This window comes from Rosa rugosa, chromosome 2, assembly GCF_958449725.1.
Source record: "Rosa rugosa chromosome 2, drRosRugo1.1, whole genome shotgun sequence".
Classification (NCBI taxonomy): domain Eukaryota; kingdom Viridiplantae; phylum Streptophyta; class Magnoliopsida; order Rosales; family Rosaceae; genus Rosa; species Rosa rugosa.
The window spans coordinates 35726206-35749442 of NC_084821.1; the positions used below are offsets into that span (position 1 = coordinate 35726206).

A 23237-nucleotide genomic window follows, 5' to 3' on the forward strand; every position below is an offset into this window, starting at 1 on the left:
GATGGGAAGTGGTCTAGGGAAGGGATACAAAGCGCTGTCAACAGAGACTTTGGAATGGAGATAGGGTACCAGTTATGCTATAGGGCTAAGGCTAGAGCACTGAGGATGGCTCAGGGAACCATTGAGGAACAGTACAACTTGCTAGAATCCTATGCAAATGAATTGAAGAAAAGGAATCCAGGGAGTTCAGTATGGATTCAAACAGAGCTGGATGGGGGAGTTACAAGGTTTAAGAGGATCTATATATGTTTTGCTGCATTGAGAGAAGGTTGGAGAGCAGGATGTAGACCCATCATAGGGCTGGATGGGTGTCACTTGAAAGGAGTACACAAGGGCCAATTGCTTTCTGCAGTTGGTATAGATGGCAATAATGGAATGTATCCCATTGCCTGGGCCATAGTAGAGCAGGAAAGTAGGGATTCCTGGACATGGTTTTTGACCTTTCTGAAGGAGGACTTAGAGATTCATCACTCTGTGCACTACTGCTTCATCTCGGACAAACAAAAAGGCCTTGAACAAGCAATTAAGGAGCTCTGTCCTGACTCAGATCATAGGCATTGTGTAAGACATTTACACAATAATTTCAAGACAGATGGACATAGTGGATTGGAATTGAAGCAAAGATTGTGGGCAGTGGCAAGAGCAACAACAATGGCTCAGTACACAAAGGCAATGGATGACATGGCGAAGGCCTCTTTTAATGCTTGGAAGTGGTGCAATGATCGACCTGCTGTGCATTGGTCTAGGTCTCATTTTGCTGAAATGTTCAAGTGTGATATTCTGCTGAATAATCACAGTGAATCTTTCAACAAGAGTATACTAGAAGCAAGAAAGAAGCCAATCATACCATGCTTGGAGGAAATCAGGGTTTCAACTATGATTAGACTTGCCAATAGAAGGAACTCTGCTGGTAATTGGAGGTGCAAGGTGGGACCAAGAATAGAAAAACTGTTAAAGAAAAATGCTGCATGGGCCAATGAGTACAGAGCTTTAGAGTCTAGTCAATGGAGGTTTGAACTACAGGGCAGAGGAGTGGGATGTCAATCTGGAGTGATTGCTCAACATACTGTACAATTGGATACGAAGAAATGCACCTGCAGAAGGTGGGATCTATGTGGAATCCCTTGTGGACATGCAATTGCTGCAATCTACTCAAAGGGTTGGAATGTGGATGATTTTGTCAATGATTGGTACACCCAGAAGAAGTTTATGGAGGCTTATGAGGTTATGCTTCACCCAATTGCTAGAGTTGCTGAGTGGGAGCATATTGAGAGGCCCATTGCACCTCCACTATACAGGAGGCTACCAGTAAGGCCCAAAACAAAGAGGACCAAAGAACCAGGTACAGTTCCCATGAATGATACCTCACAAGTGTTGTATGTGTTTTGACTTGCCCAGTACTGATTATTGTCAATGAATTACCATGTAGGTGAAGAGCCTCCCCCAGCTGGAACTGAAAAACTGCCCAGGAGCTTTTATTCTCAAGTCTCATGTGGACTATGTGGCAAGAAGGGCCATAATATGAGAAGTTGTGCAAGGAGGAACCAGGTTTATTTCCACTTTGTTTATGTTTCATTTTTGGTTTGTTTGCCAAGTTAATTGTGGTGTTTTTATTGATGGAGTTGGAAATGGCATGAATGATGTTCAACATTGTTTTGCAGGGTGCAAATGAACCTGCTGTCCAAGAACCAAATGTTGACCCCCCCTGTTCCTAACCAGAACTCTTCTCAAGAGTTACCTCAGAATGAAGCACAAGTCCCAACCCAAGAGTCAGTCTTTCAAAATGCACACCAACAACACACTCAGACTGAGGATGTCAATTTTAATGTCAACCTGAATGTCAATTTCTCAGTCAATGTTCAATCTGAACGTCAAGATGGCTCAGTGCTTTCTCAGGTAATTATATCTTCGAATACTGGGTTTAACGCTATTACTGTCAATGATTTACTAGTTACACTACTGATGAATGTGGTTTTTTTGGCATTCCTAGACTACTGCAATGTCACAGGCCAATCATCTGGAGCTGCCACTAAACCCAAAAGATACAAGATGCCAGCAAGGAGGATCAGGCCAAGGAAATCAACCCGACTGGCAAAAAGAAGCAAAACAATTGTTCAGCAGCCAAAGAGTCAAGCTCAAAGGCGGTTGTGGAAACCCTGAAAGGCTGTCTACTAAATTGCAATTGATAGGAAACCTACTGCTGTGACTGTGGCAAGCCAACCAGCTGTTATGGTGGCATTTTCATTAGTCTGCTCCACTTTTTGTTGTTGTTCGAACTGTGAAAATGCCATGCTTTTTAGAAGCTTTTGTGTAACAGATGGTTTTTTGTTTTTTTTGAACAATATCATTGTCATTAGTTAGTATGTAATGAATTCTGGGTTTCTGCTTTATCAATCTTTGTGTTTCTACAACAATGGTTTTGATATTATGGTGCAGAATATGTATATGGATGGTTCTTTTCTTTTCCTTGTCATCCCAAAAACCCAGGTTTTGCTCACAATAGGAACCTAGACTGGTTATACAGGAAATGACAATGTTCTTTTTTTTTTTTTTTTTCATGAATGAAACTGTTTTTTTTTTTGGCTTTCTTTTATCACAAATGAAATGTGTCGGTTCAGATTTTGGAGGGACAATCTGTTATTGGAGGGAAATCATCTGACCTGGCCATGTCTATATATAAGAATGGCGGGAAAACCAGGATGGACAAAATTGCCCTTGTAAATATGACAGGTGGCACCCTCCGTAACGGGGGAGATAACGGCTTGTATGGAAGGTGGGTCGGGTTTCAAAGCCCATGTACTTATGTTGAGTTATATAAAAGTTGGGTACCTTAATTCGGAGTGGCCCTAAGTTCATGTACTGTTCTTAAAAATTTCCCTTTTTTACAAGCTCTGATACCAGTGATGTGCGGACCTAACCGATGCTCAAATAATCAAGAGGCTTTTGTTCCTCTCGGAGAATATATTCGAGATCTCCGATTGATTTTTCAACTTTGTAAATTCTTTTTTGGACTATGAAGATAATATATATCCCAATAATCGGGAGTTTCTTTTTTAAGCCTTGACTTGTAATCTTTTAACTTTCTCAGCTTTTGTTTTTCTTCAGCTAATTCTTTACTTGTATTTTTGCAAATAGCAATCAATTCTAATATGTCGATAATCGAAATTATGAATAGTGAAAACTAAATGTTTTCCTTCGAATAGAGGATGAATTTTAACTGCAATTATAGTCTAAACAATTGAATTCAAGATTGGGCCCACCACGTTTCATCAAAAGGAAAAAATTGTTCATCTTAATAGTAAACATGCAAAGATCAGAGAGAGAGGAAGGAAGGAATGGTACTAATGATATAAACATTAAGTGAAAAGAATAGTTGGGAGAAAAAGGAAAAACTTTTGTGTGAATGGGGATAAAAAAGTTGGTGGAGTGTATGAAGTGTATTTGGGTATAAATTGGTGAATGATCATTATCCCTAACAATTACCCTAGTATAATTTCATTCTATTCAAAATAGAAATGGTTACCTGCCAGTTTCATCTCTCTTTTTGATAAGTTGACATTCCATACCGCAAAATGAATTATTGAGGCAACAAGACGAAAAGAAACAGATTAGATTAGGGGTGTGCAAAACATGGTACAAACCGGCCAAACCAGCCAAAACCGACCGATAAATATGGCTTGGTTAAGGTTTTTTAACTTTAAAAATTGAAAATTGGTTCAATACCGAACCAAACCATTTATGAACTGGATTGGTTTGGTTTCTCTTGTACTTAAACCGCGGAACATGAACCGACCGGTATGTTTGAAACATAAGAGAAAAAGTTATATATACACACACACACACACACATAATAAATATATATTCATTTGTCCGGTTTGTTCTAAGTAAGTTCTAAATCTCCAGTTATAACTTTATTCTCAAATGATATACTATCATATTGAATTCAAGGCTCAAAGGCCTAAAACCTTAGTACATAATCGCTATAATTTTTTTTGATCCTTTCATATCACATCTCTGATCTCTCAATCTCTCATTCTTTGACCTTTAATACTATCATATTAAGCTAGTAGGGGTGGGTTCGGTTCCGATCGGTTCGGTTCGGTTCGGTTTGTGTATTTTTTCGATTTTTTTTTCTTTCAATAAAACAGTTTTTTTTTTTCAATAAAACAATTTTTTTTTGTTTTTTGGCAAGACAATAATCTTGCTTCGTAGTTCATAATCAAATTTCAAAGCTTCATTATATGAAATGGTTGGCTTTGGTTCTTGTTTCGAATTCGATCAACTAGGTCAAACTTAGTTACTCTTATAAACCTATATTTATATATCATACACTCCAAAGAGAAACCTCTATAAATTCAAAGAAAATAAAAAAACCGACCGTTGGATGCGATTATTACAATAAATTATGCATGTGGTTAAAAATTTAGCAAATTTCACAATAGTTTCGAACCCGATCGGATTGGTCAACCGTAGTCACTTGTATGTTTTCTTGGTTGACCAATGAAGTGACGACCGCGAAACGTACTTATTTTTTTACATCATGTTTGTAAATATTTCATTGATGGATGTGCGTTGACATAAGATAAAAATTTCAATTTTAATTACCAATACATTGGCCTATACCAATTTGTCTCCTAAAGTAGTATGACTTATATATTGTATTTAAATTATTGAGGTTCATTCTAAAGCAACCATGAAGAGAAAAATGAATTTGGAGAAACCAACCACTCGATGGAGAGATTGTAATGTTTTATGGTGGTTGTAAAAAATCCGGCCAATTTGGTTCTCGTTTCGAATTCGATCAACTAGGTCAAACTTAGTTACTCTTATAAACCTATATTTATATATCATACACTCCAAAGAGAAACCTCTATAAATTCAAAGAAAATAAAAAAACCGACCGTTGGATGCGATTATTACAATAAATTATGCATGTGGTTAAAAATTTAGCAAATTTCACAATAGTTTCGAACCCGATCGGATTGGTAAACCGTGGTCATAAAATTTCACAATATTTCGGTTCGGTTTAGGTTCGGTTCGGTTTTCACCTAGCCGAAACCGAAAACCGAACCGAACATAATCGGTTCGGCTCGGTTTTTTTGTTTCGGTTCGGTTTTTTTCGGCTATGGTTCGGTTTTCGGTGCGGTTTTTTTTCGGTTTTCGGTTTCGTTTCGCCACCCCTATAAGCTAGTATTGATGGCTAAGTCGTTAAATAAGTGAATCACTTTGAATCTAATTTAGGTTTTAGTTTTGGACTATATGTTTTGGATTTTAATTATTGAATTTTAAATTTAGATAATTTAACATAATTTCAATTCTTGAGATTGAATTTTTACTATGAATTTTTTCATAAATAGCATGTTAATATTATATAGGTGAAAACCGCCTAACAGACCAAACCAAACCATCTTTAATTGGATTGGATTGGGTCGGATTGAGTTTTTTTTTTTTTTTTTTTTTTTTTTTTTATGACTGGTTTTCCAAAATGCCTAAACCGCTCATTTTGGCATAGAGACGGTCTTGAGTCAAAACCGATCCAACCCAATCCGTGTGCAGCCCTAGATTAGATCACCATGAATCGAACTATCAAAGACAAGTGACAAACCTCTATGGAATTTGAGACCAAGCACACTTCTTTAAATGAATATACAAGGTCTGATTACAAAAGAATTATCTTCAGAAAGGGGAAACATACACAGCAGTGGAGGGTCTTTTGTTGCCCAAAACTACTCATTTGGGGTTTCCCACATCAAATGCAGCCCAGATAATTTTGAAATCTGCAGTACCCAGGAAATGAAACCTTGAACCAGTAAAAAGAAAACCCATCACATAAATAGAGTATCTATTCCATGCATCAAAACTAGAATTTTCATTCTTTCGAGGCATGAAAGACAGGCAATTTAATCGATCTCGTCATCTCCAGCTCATTTAGATTTAAATGGCCAGATCTTTCTCTATCAGCTTAGCTATATATCTGTCGTGTTACTCATTTTAGCAGAAGAGGTTTTTATTGCATCCCTTGCCATAAAAGGGGGCGCAGCCCCGGTCATGTGTTGTGGACCTTGTTTTTCAGTCTTATCTACGATTCGGAGAAAGGATGGGTTCGGTGAGGTGGTTCTATACTTTCCTCAGAGTTCTTAGTATCTAGTGGGTGAAAGAATAGGAGGATCAACTATTTTTTGTTGTGGAGATTGGCTTAGGCTGATTATTAGGTTGACTGGGTTTGCGATGGTCTATGATAATTCCGAAAGTACAACTTTGAAAATCCACACCATATGAAAGTTTTGAATGTTCGTAGAGTAATAAAGAGGAATACTATTGTTTGAAGAATTCAAATTACTTAATTTTTCCATTAAGTTAAGAGTATACAAATTTGGAATGTCCTACTTGTCTAGCGAATTATGGAAAACCTTACTAAAAACAACTTTGGTAAGTGTATTATGAGTGTATCATAACAAAGCTGCTGATCACAATAAAGATCAAGCACATATGACACTTCAAGCACATTTTTATACGTTATGCTATTCAAAATCAAGCAAATTCTTTTGGTCAAATAAAAATCAAGCACTTCGAATGGCTCTTTAACAGATAAGATCGCAGAAAAAAGAATCAAAAGCAACATATAACTTATTAGATTGCCAATTGTGGGTCTGAAGTGCTAACACAATATCCAGCTATTCAGTACAAAATTTCTTCACGACAAGATAGATACACAATCAATGCTCTTTTTCTATCTCTTGAGTTGTCCGGAGCATTTCTACAGCAGTCTGCAGGCGTGGCTTATCCTTGTAAGCAATAACAGTATAGGCCGTCATTTCCCATTTCTTCAAGTCTTTAAAGGCTGCCTCAGCCAGATTCTTTTGTGGAACCAACTTCTGCTTTGGAAGGAATTTAGCAACACCAATTAGGACTTGTGCTAGTAGCCATGGCGAGGAAATGTCATCTGCAATTCTGCACATAGGTGCAATTAGGATGGTGCTCACTAGGTTGTTTTAGGTGAATCTTAAGAGCTACAGCTGCACGCATGGACTGCCCGAAGAGAAAGCTTGGGAGAGTACTGAACTCAGGTTGCTCTTTGACTTTAGAGAATTGCTCAATAACATCATCCACGAGCCTTTCAAAGCTAGGAATATAGCAATGAAGACCTTCCGAAAGACCAAATCCAGGGTAGTTATTAAATGCTGTTGAATTATAGTTCCTTGTCTTATTACTTTTCCTTGTTTTATGGCTTTCCCTGTTTTGTGGCTTTCTCCTTGTTTTATGATTTCCCTTGTCTGGTTGTTCTTTATTTAGTCTATATCTTGTACTCATTCCGTGAAATCAATACAAGAGAGATCCATCATTTAATTTCAACATGGTATCAGAGCAGAAATCCTCATAGGACCTGCTTTTGTATTCTTCTTTCAAGGCTCTCGTGTTCCTCTATCATTCTCATTAAAATGATAGAAGGAGAAGGTTCTCTCGTTGCAAAGACAGAAAGCTCAGATGAGAATCCAAATCAACGTCTATGCTCAGTGCTTCTAAATGAGTTCAACTACCTTGCTTGGTCAAGAGCCGTCACTCTAGCCCTTGGTGGAAGATCAAAGCTCAGCTTCGTCAATGACAAAAACAACATCCCAGATGCCTCATCATTTGAATATGAAAGTTGGTTATCCAAAGACCAACTTGTTATGTCATGGCTTATTAATTCAATGGAGCCAAAGCTTGCTGAAATCTTCAGCTATTCGGAGTCATCTCGACATCTCTGGGATGCTGTCAAAGACATGTATGGCAACCTAGACAATGCAGCAAGAGTGTTCCAACTCAAAAAGGATCTTGCAGGGATTCAACAAGGTAATCTCTCATTTGTTCAACATCTTGGCAACTTAAAAGCCAAGTGGAATGAACTTGATATGTATAGACCTCACACCACTGATACCACCATATTATTGAAAAGAGCTGAAGAAGATAAAGTGTTCTAACTGCTTGCAAGTCTGGGATCTGAATATGAAGATCTAAGAAGCCATCTTTTGATGAGCCCTGAGTTTCCTTCGTTCACAACAGTATGCAACTCCATTCAACGTGAAGAAGTGCGCAAAAAGGTGATGAATATGGACAACAGAGCTGGAGGGTCAGAAGTTAGAGCATTTGCTGCAAACAAAAGTGTCACAAGCGACAGAACATACAAAGGCAAGAGGCCAGACCTAAAATGCACTCATTGCGAACGCATTGGACGTACTGGTATAGGCCACACAAGAGATAGATGTTGGATATTGCATCCCGAACTGAAACCTAAGTTCAATGAGGACCACAAGAATCAAAGAGGCACCATTCAGAGAAGCTCTTACATCTCTAATCCAAAGGCAAACTTCGGCAACACTTCTGAAGAGATGATGAACTTCACATCCAATCCAATAACTCTCATAAATGAGTTTGCTACATATCTTCAAAAGAAGCAAGGTAGTTTAGAGAGCAATGAAAATGGAAGCACAACTTCTATGCTTGGAAAATTTGCAGGTTTTCTAGCAAAATCAAATATGGCTTCTTCAGAGGATATCCCAGGTATTATTTGCGCCATTTCTACTGCTTTAGATGTCAGTAAGAATCATGATTTTTGGATAGTGGATTCAGGTGCCTCAGATCACATGACAAACAATTCTTCCATATTGCATGATTTTGAAACCCTGTCCAAACCTTCACATGTCTCAATTGCAAATGGCAACGATGTTCCCATCTTAGGAAAAGGAAAATTAAAGCTTTTTTCAGATAGCGTTGAGTCATTTGCGTTATTTGTACCCTTATTTCCATTCCAACTCCTGTCTGTAGGAAGGCTAACAAATTTGTTGGATTGTCTAGCTATTTTCTCTCCTGATAATGTTGTGTTTCAGGATCGAGTGTCCAAGAAGAAGATTGGTGAAGGGTTCTTTCTAAATGGCTTGTACTACATATCAACTTCATCATGTTTTTCAAAGTGTTTTCTAACAGAGTCCAAATCTGCAACACAACAACAACTGTGGCATAAACGCCTAGCTCATCCTTCATTTTATGTTTTGTCAATGTTGTTCCCTAGCTTTTGTAAAGTCTCTCATGAATGTGAGACTTGTCACATGTCAAAGTTTACTAGATTGCCTTTTCATATCTCTCAATCTAGAGCAACTCAGCCTTTTGAGATTGTACATTCTGATGTATGGGGACCAGCATCCCTAGAATCGTTTGATGGCTATAGGTTTTATGTCACATTTATTGATGATTTCACTCGAACCACTTTTGTGTATCTTTTGAAATTTAAGAATGAAGTGTTCAAATGTTTCCAAGATTTTCATAACCTTGTCACAAATCATTTTTCATCTAAAATTGGCATTCTAAGGTCAGATAATGGCACTGAATACACATCCAGAATCATGACTGACTATCTCAGTGCTCAAGGGATTATCCATCACACCAGTTGTGTGGGAACATCACAACAAAATGGCATTGCAGAGCGCAAAAATAGAGATTTACTTGAGAAGGCTAGGGCCTTAATGCTTCAAACAAATGTTCCAAAAAAATTCTGGTCTCAAGGAATCCAAATGGCAGCTTACATTATAAACAGATTACCAAGCAGTGTGTTAAATTTCAAATCCCCATTTGAAGTTTTAAAAGGTCGAAAGGTTGACATAACACACCTTCGAGTATTTGGTTGTACGTGTTTTGTACATGTCCAGTCAAATCAGCGAGATAAGTTTGACCCCCGAGCTGTCAAATGTGTGTTCCTAGGGTACTCATCTACTCAAAAAGGCTACAAGTGTTACAATTCAAAGACTAGAAAATTATTTGTTTCAAGGGATGTTCGTTTTGATGAGTCTGACTCTTTCTTTCAGTTATCTGATAATGAACCTCAGGGGGAGAATATTTGTGAGTTATTTCCCATACCAAATCCTGTTGAGGCTGCAGCAGACACCCCTAGTTCACAACAACCAGTTCAACAAATTGTGGACACTGAAGAGGTACAGGCAGACTCCAACACTCAAGATCATCCACCAGAAGTGGTATCAAACACGCCTCAACCTCGAAGAAACCCACCAAGGGAGAGACATCTACCAGCAAGACTTCAGGAATATGAGACTTACACACCACGTTATCCTCTTGCACAAGTTGCTCACTCCACCAATAGCTCATCTTCACACAGAGCCTTCCTCATCAAGATTTCTAAAGAAACCGAACCAAGGAGCTTTGAAGAAGCAAATCAATCACCAGTTTGGAAGAAAGCTATGCATGATGAACTCAAGGCCCTTGATGACAATAGAACCTGGAGTATAGTTAAGCTTCTCAAAGGACAGAAATTGTAGGGGCAAGATGGATTTACAAAATCATGTTCAACTCCGATGGTTCAATTGAGCGACATAAGGCAAGGTTAGTTGCTCGTGGCTTCACTCAAACCTTTGGTGTTGATTATAAGGAGACCTTTGCTCCAGTTGCTAAAATGAACACAGTTCGAGTTTTGTTATCTGTTGCTGTGAATTGTGGATGGTCTCTATACCAAATGGATGTCAAGAATGCCTTTTTGCATGGGGATCTAGAAGAAGATGTGTATATGAGATTACCTCCTGGACATCCACGTGAAAGTGAAGCTGGAATGGTGTGCAAACTTCACAAGGCCTTGTATGGTTTGAAACAATCCCCACGTGCTTGGTATTCCAAACTGAGTTCGGTTCTTCTTGCCTCAAGCTTCAAGCGAAGTCATGCAGACTCCTCCCTGTTTATTCGAAATGGCAAGGCTGGCAAGTTGGTGGTTCTAGTGTATGTGGATGACTTAATCATCACTGGAGACAATATGGATGAGATTAATTCTCTCAAGTCAGCCTTACACAATACCTTTGCTATCAAAGATCTTGGTCCATTGAAGTACTTTCTTGGAATTGAAATGGATCACTCCTCAAATGGTATGTTCTTAAATCAACGCAAATATATTGTTGATCTTCTTGACGAGGCAGGAATGAAGGATAGTAAGCCTGCACGCACTCCACTTAGTAGCAGACTTAAAACAGATGTTAAAGGAGAACCTCTCTCAGATATTTGTGTTTATCAACGCCTTGTGGGTAAGCTCATCTATCTCACCATTACAAGACCAGACCTCACTTATGCTGTGAGTTTGGTCAGTCAATTCATGCACTCCTCTACCACTCATCATCTACAGATTGTCAAAAGAATTCTTCGCTACGTAAAGGGCACAGTTGATCGAGGAATTGTTATGAAGAATAATGGTCAATTCAACCTTGTGGGGTACTCTGACTCTGACTGGGCAGGAAATGCCATTGATCGAAAGTCGACAACTGGGTACTGTACTTTCATTGGAGGCAACCTAGTTACTTGGAAAAGAAAGAAACAAACTGTGGTTGCTCGTTCTAGTGCCGAAGCTGAGTATCGCGCAATGGCATCCACAGCTTGTGAACTCATATGGTTAAAGACATTGTTGGGTGACTTAGGCATTGTGTGCACTACACCCATATCTCTACATTGTGACAACCAGGCTGCCATGCATATCGCAGCCAATCCAGTCTTTCATGAACGCACCATGTTTGGACCCAAAATGAACATTTTGGCCTGACAAGGCACGTCTTGGAGAAATTGAGCCAATATCAGTGGCTCAAGCTATATATTGTCGACAAGCTCGAAATATATATTTAGAGGCTAAATAAAGCCTACTATGGAAGTATGACAAGTCAACTTTAGCATATTTTCCTACTTCGGCTAGGAAAAACCGAGCTAGACAAGGAAGGAGGGGTGGCAGACTAAACAAATGAAATCGAAATGTGCTGAAACTTTCCAGATCCATTCTAGACAGCCCAAGGATCATTTCTTATGAAGAATGCAAGAGCTTTTTTTGAGTGGAAGGCCTTCAAACAATCAGCCCAATTTTCTACAGAAGCAAAACTGGAAAACTGGACCTGTAAGAGGTCCAGCAGCATTTTCGGCCCAACCACATGGAATAAAAATCTGAAAATTTGTCAGGATGATCTACACTCATAGTGGAAAATTTCATATGAATAAGTCGAAGGCATATAATGAAGTCTTGTTGGAGAAATAATTGAAGGAATAAAGGGGCAGAAACTGACCTAAAACCAGCTCAATATTCACATGTTCATGTTTCCTACCCACATGAAGAAAGCTAGATGTTTTTCTCTTTTTCCTTGGATATATTTTTCTTCTACAATCTCTTTAATAGATCATCACCACTTCCATGTTGCTGCACCTTCATGCTTTGCTTTCATTTCATCTTTTCTCTATCTTTTCCATATTTTACAAGTGAACTTAGATCTACTTTCATTATTTTTCTTCCACTCATCATTTCACTCTTCTTTTTCTTCCCTATATAAACACCTTCTCCTCTCATTCTAAAAAGACACATTCACATTCAACAACAACATCTCTAAGATGATCTAAGTTCTCTCTAGAGCAAACCTCTCTAAGAGCAACTCCTCTCCTTCTCTTTCTCTTACCGGTGATCATACTCCTAGTCCTAGTCTTCTCAGAAGCCGACTTTCAGTGCCACCAAACCCTCTGTCAACGTGCTTCGGTCCTAGTCTCCTCGGGAGCCGACGGTAGTGCCGCGACCACAACGGTTACAGAACCAGCCAAGCAAGGGTAACGCCCTAGCAACCCAGCCAAGCTAAAGTCACGCTTTAGCAAGTTCTCTCTACTTCCCGGTGGTTCTCGCTCTGCTCGATCTACAACATCGAGTATCGATTTGGTGACGCAAGAAGATTAGCAAAAGCCCTCACCACGAGGCACAAAGAATCCCACGACGAGGTTGGTGCTCTCCTCGTCCACAATTGCTTGAAAGAAGTCAGGTCAAGGGACACCCCCGACGACCGCACCCGAACGGTGCTGGCACGCCCGCGCAGAAAAGAGACTGTTGACCAACTGCAACAAAATTGGAGCCAAACACACCAAACATATCGAAGTTGATTGTCACTTTGTTCGAGATCAGGTTCAGTCTAAACTTATTGAAACAATATACACACGATCATGTGATCAACTGGCAGACATTTTTACCAAGATTCTCGCTTCCGCTCAGTTTGAACGTCTACTTTCCAAGCTTGGCTCAAGGAACTCTCTTGATCTAGCTTGAGGGGGAGTATTAAATGCTGTTGAATTATAGTTCCTTGTCTTATTACTTTTCCTTGTTTTATGGCTTTCCCTGTTTTGTGGCTTTCTCCTTGTTTTATGATTTCCCTTGTCTGGTTGTTCTTTATTTAGTCTATATCTTGTACTCATTCCGTGAAATCAATACAAGAGAGATCCATCATTTAATTTCAACAGTAGTCCATTGCAAAAACTCCCTAGCCATATGATGCCAACTTCCTTACAATTCCTTCAAAGAAAAATGTGCAAGTATCTCCGTAACCATGACAGTAACACAGTATTGCTTTGGGCTGAGATGTCTCTGGAAGCCAACTCTTGGAGAAGATCTCCAATCCCCGGGAGCTTCATATGAATTTTATTTTCAGTCCATCAGTTGTTGTCTTGAATAATATTTTATCAATATCAAGCTGAATGTCCTTAAAAGCTTCACGAGCTCTCCTTCTGGCCGGAGCTTCATCCATGTTAGTATCCAGAAGCTTCTGCAATTTATCATCAACATCTTGCAACCTCACTTGGGGTGCCATTACTTCTATGCTCTTCTTTCTCTTTGTTGGGGAACAACACTCGGGCCAGAACTTCCTAGAACTCTTTATTCTTTGGAGGATTTTGAAATTTAGTTGGTGTTTAATCATGACAATTAACAGAATGCCAATTGTAATCAGAAACAAGTATTAGGCAGCAAGTCTTTCCTGGAGGATGTAGTACGGTGGATGGGAATTGGTGATAAGGGTCAAAGGGCATGAGATTACCGAGGTTGATTTGAAACTGCTCCTGGTTTCCATTCCTGCGACCTCTTTTGGCTAAGCAGCTCATGACTTGAAAGCTGCAGAAAAAGAGAATACATGTATATATGTGAACAACCAAAGAAATAGAGAAGAAAAAAAACAGTGCAAGATATTTAGCCTTTCCAGTAAATATTGCTTCTTCTTTTTTCCTTTGGATCCTTCAAATGGTGTTCTTGTACAAGCATCTACGTGTTTGCATCATTCTCGACTACAATTCTCTTAACATTAACAGTGCCAAAATTAACCACAGGAACATTGCAATACACAAACAATGTATATCAAATCAATATTTTCTCTCACACGCAGCCTCATCCTGCATATGGACTGGCAGACAAATGTAAACATATACAACACTACCATGTACCTTACAAATCAACAAATAAATGGAGAATGGGGATGGGGAGTTTCAGCCCAAAACCTGCTGCAACTACATCTGCAATATGGTGTTAGAGAATTCATGGACTAGAAAAGCTTTATGACGAAATGATGTTTGCAAGCCTACACATCATCTTTTCAAACGAAGCTATAGTTCACACTTAACAACATCAACCAACCAACTCAATAAGAGAAGTGTGTGCAGATACGTCTGTTACTTATGTTGAAAACATTATAGGAACACCACTTTCAGTCTTGTTTTCTTCTTCTTCTTCTTCTTGTTTTTTTTTTTTTTTTTTGGGACAAGAAGTTGAAGTTTTATCACTAAAAACAACACTACAATGAACTAGAGGACAGGAAGTACACTTTCACAGCACAAGAGTCAAGAGCAAAGAAAAGCTCTAATAAAATTAGAAGGACATTACTATTAAAGTATTAATAAAAAAAAAGACTTTCAGGGTAACAATTCTTTATCAACTTACTGCAGCTTTCTGATCTAACAATAAAGTTGATAAGCAATAACTTTTGAATTCTACAATGACTGATGCCCACAAATGTAATAACCTCGTTAGAGGAATAATACGATCCTCGTAGGGAGGATCTCATGATTGCAGTACGACCTCGTTGGAGGAATAATACGATCCTCGTGGGGAGGATCTCATGATTGCAGCAGACCATGCCATCATTTATCTCTCTCTCTCGTCCGAAAGCATCATTATCTCTCTCTCTCTCCCTCTCGCTCGACCGACACCAGAACAGAGCAAAGGCTCTCTCTCTCTCTCGGCCGAAACAAAACCAAAAACAGAGCAAATCTTCATCAACTCATCTCTTCCACCTCAGGCCACCTCAAGGCACCAGACCACATCCCACGCTTTTGCCTCGTCCTTGCGCAGCTTCCAGTGGCAGCCTTGCACCGCAACACGGCCGGCAGTGGCGGAGGAGGACACGGTTCCGTTTTGAGCTCATTTTGGTTCCAAGCTTGATATCTCAAGTTACCGGTCACCACTCCTCGCCAAACTTCATCCTCGTGCTTGCCTCAACCTCCTGAAGCTCCTAGAAGCAGACTTTCACGGTGGCGCAGCCCGTAGCAGCAGACCATGCCATCATTTATCTCTCTCTCTCGTCCGAAAGCATCATTATCTCTCTCTCTCTCCCTCTCGCTCGACCGACACCAGAACAGAGCAAAGGCTCTCTCTCTCTCTCGGCCGAAACAAAACCAAAAACAGAGCAAATCTTCATCAACTCATCTCTTCCACCTCAGGCCACCTCAAGGCACCAGACCACATCCCACGCTTTCCCCTCATCCTTTCGCAGCTTCCAGTGGCAGCCTTGCACCGCAACACGGCCGGCAGTGGCGGAGGAGGACACGGTTCCGTTTTGAGCTCATTTTGGTTCCAAGCTTGATATCTCAAGCTACCGGTCACCACTCCTCGCCAAACTTCATCCTCGTGCTTGCCTCAACCTCCTGAAGCTCCTAGAAGCAGAATTTCACGGCGGCGCAGCAGCTGCAAGTCAACCCCGCCAAGAACGAAAACCGGAGCTATCGATTCGGATATCTCGCGTTATAGAGCTTCGTTTCGAGTGATTCTTGAACCAGTGAGCTCGCCTTGAGTTTCTTAACAACTATACAGAAGGGATCGAAGCCTGAAATTGAAGTTTTGACGTCGAAATCAAGCCTTGCCGGATTCTGCAAATTTTCGCCGGATTCTGGAAATTTTCCGGCCACCTCGACTGTTTTAGGTAATTTCAACCACTTCCGGTCATTTTCAGCTTACATGGTAGTTATGAAAGTTGTTAATCATGATGAGAGGAAGAAGAGCAGCCCGGCCCCTACACCATTGGCGGTGGTCGGCGGCGGCTCTGCCACTAACTCCGGCGGCCATTTCCGGCCACCTCCGGGGGTCAAAAATATGGTTTATGTACATTTTTAGATTCTATATTTCAATACGATCTTGTCGATATATTATACGCAATTTTTGGATATAGTATGATTAAGTTATGAATTTTACGTTTCGATCGATTTCGATCCTTCGATTCATGATCTGTGAAGATCGGACCGTCCGATGGACTTGTAGTTTAGATACATTGATTGTATGACTGTCCCAGTGACTTTGTGTGGTCATGGGCGGAGATCCGACCGTTGGATCTTCGTATAAATTGTAAAAAGATGATTCGGAAGGCGATTCGTGAGAATCCGACCGTTGGATTTTCGTATAAATTAGCGGAGATGTTAGTAAGGAAGATACAGGAAAATCCGACCGTCAGATCTTCGTTATGGTTTTCGGAGGATGATCCTAAAGGCGATCCGTGAGGATCCGACCGTTGGATCATCATTTAATTTTGATCCGACCGTTGGATTGTCGTAAAGTATGTTTGTGAGTTGTTGGCTAAGTTAAGATCTTTTTGAATTAGGTGATCGGCAGATTGATTTGGCGGACGATTCGTGAAATCGTTGTTTGAGCTGTTAAGAAGACGCATCTGGATTAGAGGTGAGTAAACCTCACGTGGTTCATGTTTGGCTCCAATTTTGCTGCAGCTGGTCAACAATCTCTTTTCTTACGCGGGCGTGCTAGCACCGTTCGGGTGCGGTCGTCGGGGGTGTCCCTTGACCTGACTTCTGTCGAGCGATTGTAGACGAGGAGAGCACCAACCTCGTCGTGGGGATTCTTTCTGCCTCGTGGTGAGGACTTTGCTGAAGTTTCTTCTTGTTAATACAATCGATACTCAATATTGCAGATTGAGCAGAGCGAAATCACCGGGAAATGTTGAGATCTTGCTAAAGCGTGACTTTAGCTTGGCTGGGTTGCTAGGGCGTTACCCTTGCTTGGCTGGTTCTGTAACCGTTGTGGTCGCGGCACTACCGTCGGCTCCCGAGGAGACTAGGACCGAAGCACGTTGACAGAGGGTTTGGTGGCACTGAAAGTCCTCTTCTGAGAAGACTAGGACTAGGAGTGTGATCACCGGTAAGAGAAAGAGAAAGAGAGGGAGAGGAGTTGCTCTTAGAGAGGTTTGCTCTAGAGAGAACTTAGATCATCTTAGAGATGTTGTTGTTGTGTTGTGAATGTGTTGTTAGAATGAGAGGAGAAGGTGTTTATATAGGGAAGAAAAAGAAGAGTGAAATGATGAGTGGAAGAAAAATAATGAAAGTAGATCTAAGTTCACTTGTAAAATATGGAAAAGATAGAGAAGAGATGAAATGAAAGCAAAGCATGAAGGTGCAGCAACATGGAAGTGGTGATGATCTATTAAAGAGATTGTAGAAGAAAAATATATCCAAGGAAAAAGAGAAAAGCATCTAGCTTTCTTCATGTGGGTAGGAAACATGAACATGTGAATATTGAGCTGGTTTTAGGTCAGTTTCTGCCCCTTTATTCCTTCAATTATTTCTCCAACAAGAATTCATTATATGCCTTCAACTTCTTCATATGAAATGTTTCACTATGAGTGTAGATCATCCTGACAAATTTTCAGATTTTTATTCCATGTTGTTGGGAAGAAAATGCTGCTGGACCTCTTACAGGTCCAGTTTTCCAGTTTTGCTTCTGTAGAAAATTGGGCTGATTGTTTGAAGGCCTTCCACTCAAAAAAAAGCTCTTGCACTCTTCATAAGAAATGATCCTTGGGCTGTCTAGAATGGATCTGGAAAGTTTCAGCTCATTTCAAGTTCATTTGGTCAGTCTGCCGCCCCTCCTTCCTTGTTTAGCTCGGTTTCTCCTAGGCGAAGTAGGAAAATGTGCTAAAGTTGACTTTTCATGTTTCCATGCTTCCATAGTAGGCTTTATTTAGCCTCTAAATATATATTTCGAACTTGTCGACAATATATAGCTTGAGCCACTGACATTGGCTCAATTTCTCCAACACATGCCTTGTCAGGCCAAAATGTTCATTTTGGGTCCAAACATTGCCCCCCAGACCTCGAAGTCAAAGGTCCTCGTCTTGACTAAAAAGGTCTTGAATCAACACTCCTCTTATAATGTCGTTGCTCCAAAGCCACTTGTATTGGCTTGACTAAAATTACTTGAACAGTAGCCTCTCTCCCTCTTAATTATACATAGTGAGCATACATATATTAATCGCCAGTCTTCCTTCGCGAACCATCCTTTGCGAGGCCATGTAATTAAAACCACTTCGCTGCCAACAATTCGCAACCCAGCTTTCACCACAATTATTGGCAAAAATATTGATTTGACCTCCTCCACTGCTAATACCATACTAGGCATATTAAATGCCTCTTGTATATGTGCCCAGACCAATACCAATGGCCTCTTAAGTATATTAGCAAGTTCCAGCCACTATTAGGCAAGAACACAATTTTTTGCATCCTCCGCGACGCACAAATTTGAAACTCTTTTTGTATTTTTGTATTTTTGTATTTTTTTTTTTTAATTTTAATAAGACATTGTGAATCAAGGTTTAGACATGCGGCCCAAGTATAGTCGTCTAGACACAAATTTTCTTTCAAATCCTTTGGGCAACCTTACTGAAATGGCCAAGTGGGGGAGGGCGAACAAGAGAGGCAGAATCCATTTTGGCATGAGCTACTCCTACATAGTGGTTTAGGCTCATTTGCACGCACTTCTGGATTCAAGAACCTGTCATGAACGTTGTCCCCTTTCTAGACACCATTTCACATAGGCTATACTTACTAAGATGAGAAAGGTCATAAGTGTGAAGACAGTTCAACAAGTGTTAATAAAAGCCGCCCTTAACCTTAAGGGACCTGAACTAGGCACCAATAAGGAGTTTAGGCCAATATTAACAAAAGAGACTTCACCTATTCCGTTATGATTCACAAATGACGAAAATAAAAATGAAAACTGAAAATTGACAGGAAATTTAAAAACAAAGAAAGAAGTTAGCAGCACTATATTTGGCTAAACTCCAGAAGGCCACGGGGGAGGCCATCTATGCTTCACTCCAAGCTCTGATGTATCAAAATTTGTAGGGTAAAAATCCCTCCTATGAGAGTTTGTAGAAAAAGAACAAAGATACTTCTCGTTGAAGAATTTGGAGGAATTTGGCTCGTGAGAGGGGTATTCTTGCCCCCTAAGTATCTTTGTTGGTTGACGAGACATGATCTCCAACTGTAATTTGGAAGATGACGGTGTCCCAAGATCGGCTTTGTCGCCAACTGTCGCCAACTTCTCTTGATCAAAGGGATGATCATGGGTCATATCTTGCCCCCCATGCATCTGATCAGTAGCCACATATTTGGCTTGATCAGTGGAGACATCAGATATTTGTTCAGAGACAATTTTCTTGTCTGAAGAACAATCTTGTTGATGACGTTCTCCATAAGTAGCCTCTATGTAAGGCTGTGATTCACCAGTGAGGCCATTAGGTTGATTGCCACCTATAGGCAAATAAGCCTCATAAATGACCTCTTCTCGAGCGTTCTGCTCAATTTCTAGGTCCCAATCGCGAAACCTCTGCTTTGTTTTTGCGATCAAAATGGCCATGTCCCTGGCTTGCTTTTCTTTATTCCTCTCGATGTTGGCCATGATGATCGCGAGCTGTTCATCAATGCTTGCCCCCTCTGGGATGGGAATAGGCATAAACTCATCATTAATGGCGGTATCGCCAATGGTGGCAACATTGTCCATCAATTCACTTTAGGAATTTCTTTTGGTAAAGATTTTCCCCTGGCATCTCAATGATGACGAAAAAAGACTCTAGTATAGTCCCACCGGGTGTGCCAAAATGTTTGGCTCCAATTTTGCTGCAGCTGGTCAATAGTCTCTTTTCTTGCGCGGGCGTGCCAGCACCGTTCGGGTGCGGTCGTCGGGGGTGTCCCTTGACCTAACTTCTGTCGAGCGATTGTAGACGAGGAGAGCACCAACCTCGTCGTGGGGATTCTTTCTGCCTCGTGGTGAGGACTTTGCTGAAGTTTCTTCTTGTTAACACAATCGATACTCAATATTACAGATTGAGCAGAGTGAAATCACCGGGAAATGTTGAGATCTTGCTAAAGCGTGACTTTAGCTTGGCTGGGTTGCTAGGGCGTTACCCTTGCTTGGCTGGTTCTGTAACCGTTGTGGTCGCGGCACTACCGTCGGCTCCCAAGGAGACTAGGACCGAAGCACGTTGACAGAGGGTTTGGTGGCACTGAAAGTCGGCTTCTGAGAAGACTAGGACTAGGAGTGTGATCACCGGTAAGAGATAGAAAAAGAGAGGGAGAGGAGTTGCTCTTAGAGAGGTTTGCTCTAGAGAGAACTTAGATCATCTTAGAGATGTTGTTGTTGTGTTGTGAATGTGTTGTTAGAATGAGAGGAGAAGGTGTTTATATAGGGAAGAAAAAGAAGAGTGAAATGATGAGTGGAAGAAAAATAATGAAAGTAGATCTAAGTTCACTTGTAAAATATGGAAAAGATAGAGAAGAGATGAAATGAAAGCAAAGCATGAAGGTGCAGCAACATGGAAGTGGTGATGATCTATTAAAGAGATTGTAGAAGAAAAATATATCCAAGGAAAAAGAGAAAAGCATCTAGCTTTCTTCATGTGGGTAGGAAACATGAACATGTGAATATTGAGCTGGTTTTAGGTCAGTTTCTGCCCCTTTATTCCTTCAATTATTTCTCCAACAAGACTTCATTATATGCCTTCAACTTATTCATATGAAATGTTCCACTATGAGTGTAGATCATCCTGACAAATTTTCAGATTTTTATTCCATGTAGTTGGGCCGAAAATGCTGCTGGACCTCTTACAGGTCCAGTTTTCCAGTTTTGCTTCTGTAGAAAATTGGGCTGATTGTTTGAAGGCCTTCCACTCAAAAAAAAGCTCTTGCACTCTTCATAAGAAATGATCCTTGGGCTGTCTAGAATGGATCTGGAAAGTTTCAACTCATTTCAAGTTCATTTGGTCAGTCTGCCGCCCCTCCTTCCTTGTTTAGCTCGGTTTCTCCTAGCCGAAGTAGGAAAATGTGCTAAAGTTGACTTTTCATGTTTCCATGCTTCCATAGTAGGCTTTATTTAGCCTCTAAATATATATTTCGAACTTGTCGACAATATATAGCTTGAGCCACTGACATTGGCTCAATTTCTCCAACACATGCCTTGTCAGGCCAAAATGTTCATTTTGGGTCCAAACAGTTCATATTACGAACCGAGTACATTTAATTACTTTATTTTGTCGTAATTGTGTGAAAATATTTTTGAAATAAATATTTGTTTTAAATCATATGGACTTGATCAACTACGGTCCATAGGTAAGTAAAATGATTTTAATTATACAAAATGAATTTCACGATTTTTATGCTTGAACTATAGTTGGTATTAGTGATTATCCCTGAGCGGATAATTACGTATATATATATTTACGTGGTTATATATGGAATGGTGTGACATTGAGGTGTGTGTGGAATTGCGATAACTTGGTTATGATATGTTATTGTTTTTGAAATTGCCATGATTATTGTGATAATGATGACCGATGAATGTTTGTGATAATCATGTTGACCTTGTGAGTTGAATAGAAGGTAAAGAAGGTAGGGGTCTGAGGACAGGGGTCCAAGGATCGAGGGTTATTAAATAACCCAGATATATGTCGTTTACCAAACCTAGGCCAAGGTGATGTAACGATGTAGTTAGAGCTCTAACGTGTTGTGGGAAAGACCACATAGGTGACCTAGAGGTCATGGGATTTTAAGAATGTATTCTTTGTTGTTTCCAGTGAGTTGGTTTGACGTTTGCGTGGTGGATGTTGAGATTGTTGGTTGTTTACTTGAGTTAAAGGAATTGTAATTTAATAAATCAACAGTTCATCCTTGTTTACTCATACGAGCTGTCAAAAGCTTACCGGGTTTGGTGTTGTTGTAATCCCAGTACACTATTCAAATTGTGTAGCGGGTAATCCTACAGGTCAGGAGAATCAGGGCGGTGATCGTGCGGGTTAGAGAATTTGTTTTAGTTTTACAGCAATTGTAATTGTGAGGTGAGTTATGCTCATTTGAGCCTTACAATATATTTTGGTGAGAGTGTGCTGTAATAAACAAATTTGAGATTTGGTTTATGTAATATCGAGTGATGTGAGGTGTGGATGTTTTTGAGAAAAATTTTCAGGTTGTATTTAAGTGAGTTGTATTAATTCATGTTTCGGATTTGAATTTGTTATTCAAAATTCGGGGCGTGACAGTTTGGTATCAGAGCGTAAGGTACATATTTGGTGATATGTCAATACTTACCGAGTGATGGCCCGTCTGCAGCGGATCCCCATCGTGTGCTCTTCGGTATTGGCAAAGTCATTGGGTATGTGTGAGCGTTAGGAGTCGTCTAGGACATCGAGTTGCTTTAGGACCTTGAGTGCTTCCCTTGTAGTATTGACTTGGTTAATATGGACTTGTATTTGACTTATAATGTGTTTAAGTACTATACTTATATTAACCAAGCGTACTATGCACCTTAGGTAATGGACAAACAGCGAGGCCATAATGCGCGCAGAAGAGGAGGCAAAATTGGTGTTAGGGGGAAAGGACCCGTCCCGTAGAGGAGCTTTATGAGAGTGATGCAGAGTCTTCTTTTGACGCACCGCCTACTCCACCTGTTGTGGAGGTAGGGGATGCTGTTCGCTTAGCCAAACTGGTTAAGGAGATCAAACAGTTAGGTGCAACCCCATTTGAGGGGGGTGTTGATCATTGGGCTGCTGATCAATGGCTTGAGAATATGATGAGCTGTTTTGAGATGGTGATTTGCACCGAAACTGAGAAGTGGAAGATTGTTGCTTATCTTCTTCAGGGTGATGCCAGGATATGGTGGGCTGGTCAGCGGAATACAGTGAATATGGCTACTCTGACTTGGGATGGTTTTGTGGAACTATTCCAGGACATGTACTTCCCTGATGCAGTGAGGGAGCAGATCGAGTTAGATTTCATTGCTCTGGAACAAGGGACTATGACTGTGAGAGAGTATGAAACACGGTTCACCTAATTATATAGGTTCGTTCCCCAGTTGGATGCCCGAGCCTTGGCTAAGAAGT

At 40.3% G+C, this 23237-nt stretch overlaps 1 pseudogene; it reads right to left on the reverse strand.

Moving 5' to 3' along the window:
- Positions 1–6716: 6716 nt before the first annotated feature.
- Positions 6717–7311, reverse strand: LOC133730682 (caffeoylshikimate esterase-like; annotated as a pseudogene).
- Between the last annotated feature and the right edge of the window lie 15926 nt (positions 7312–23237).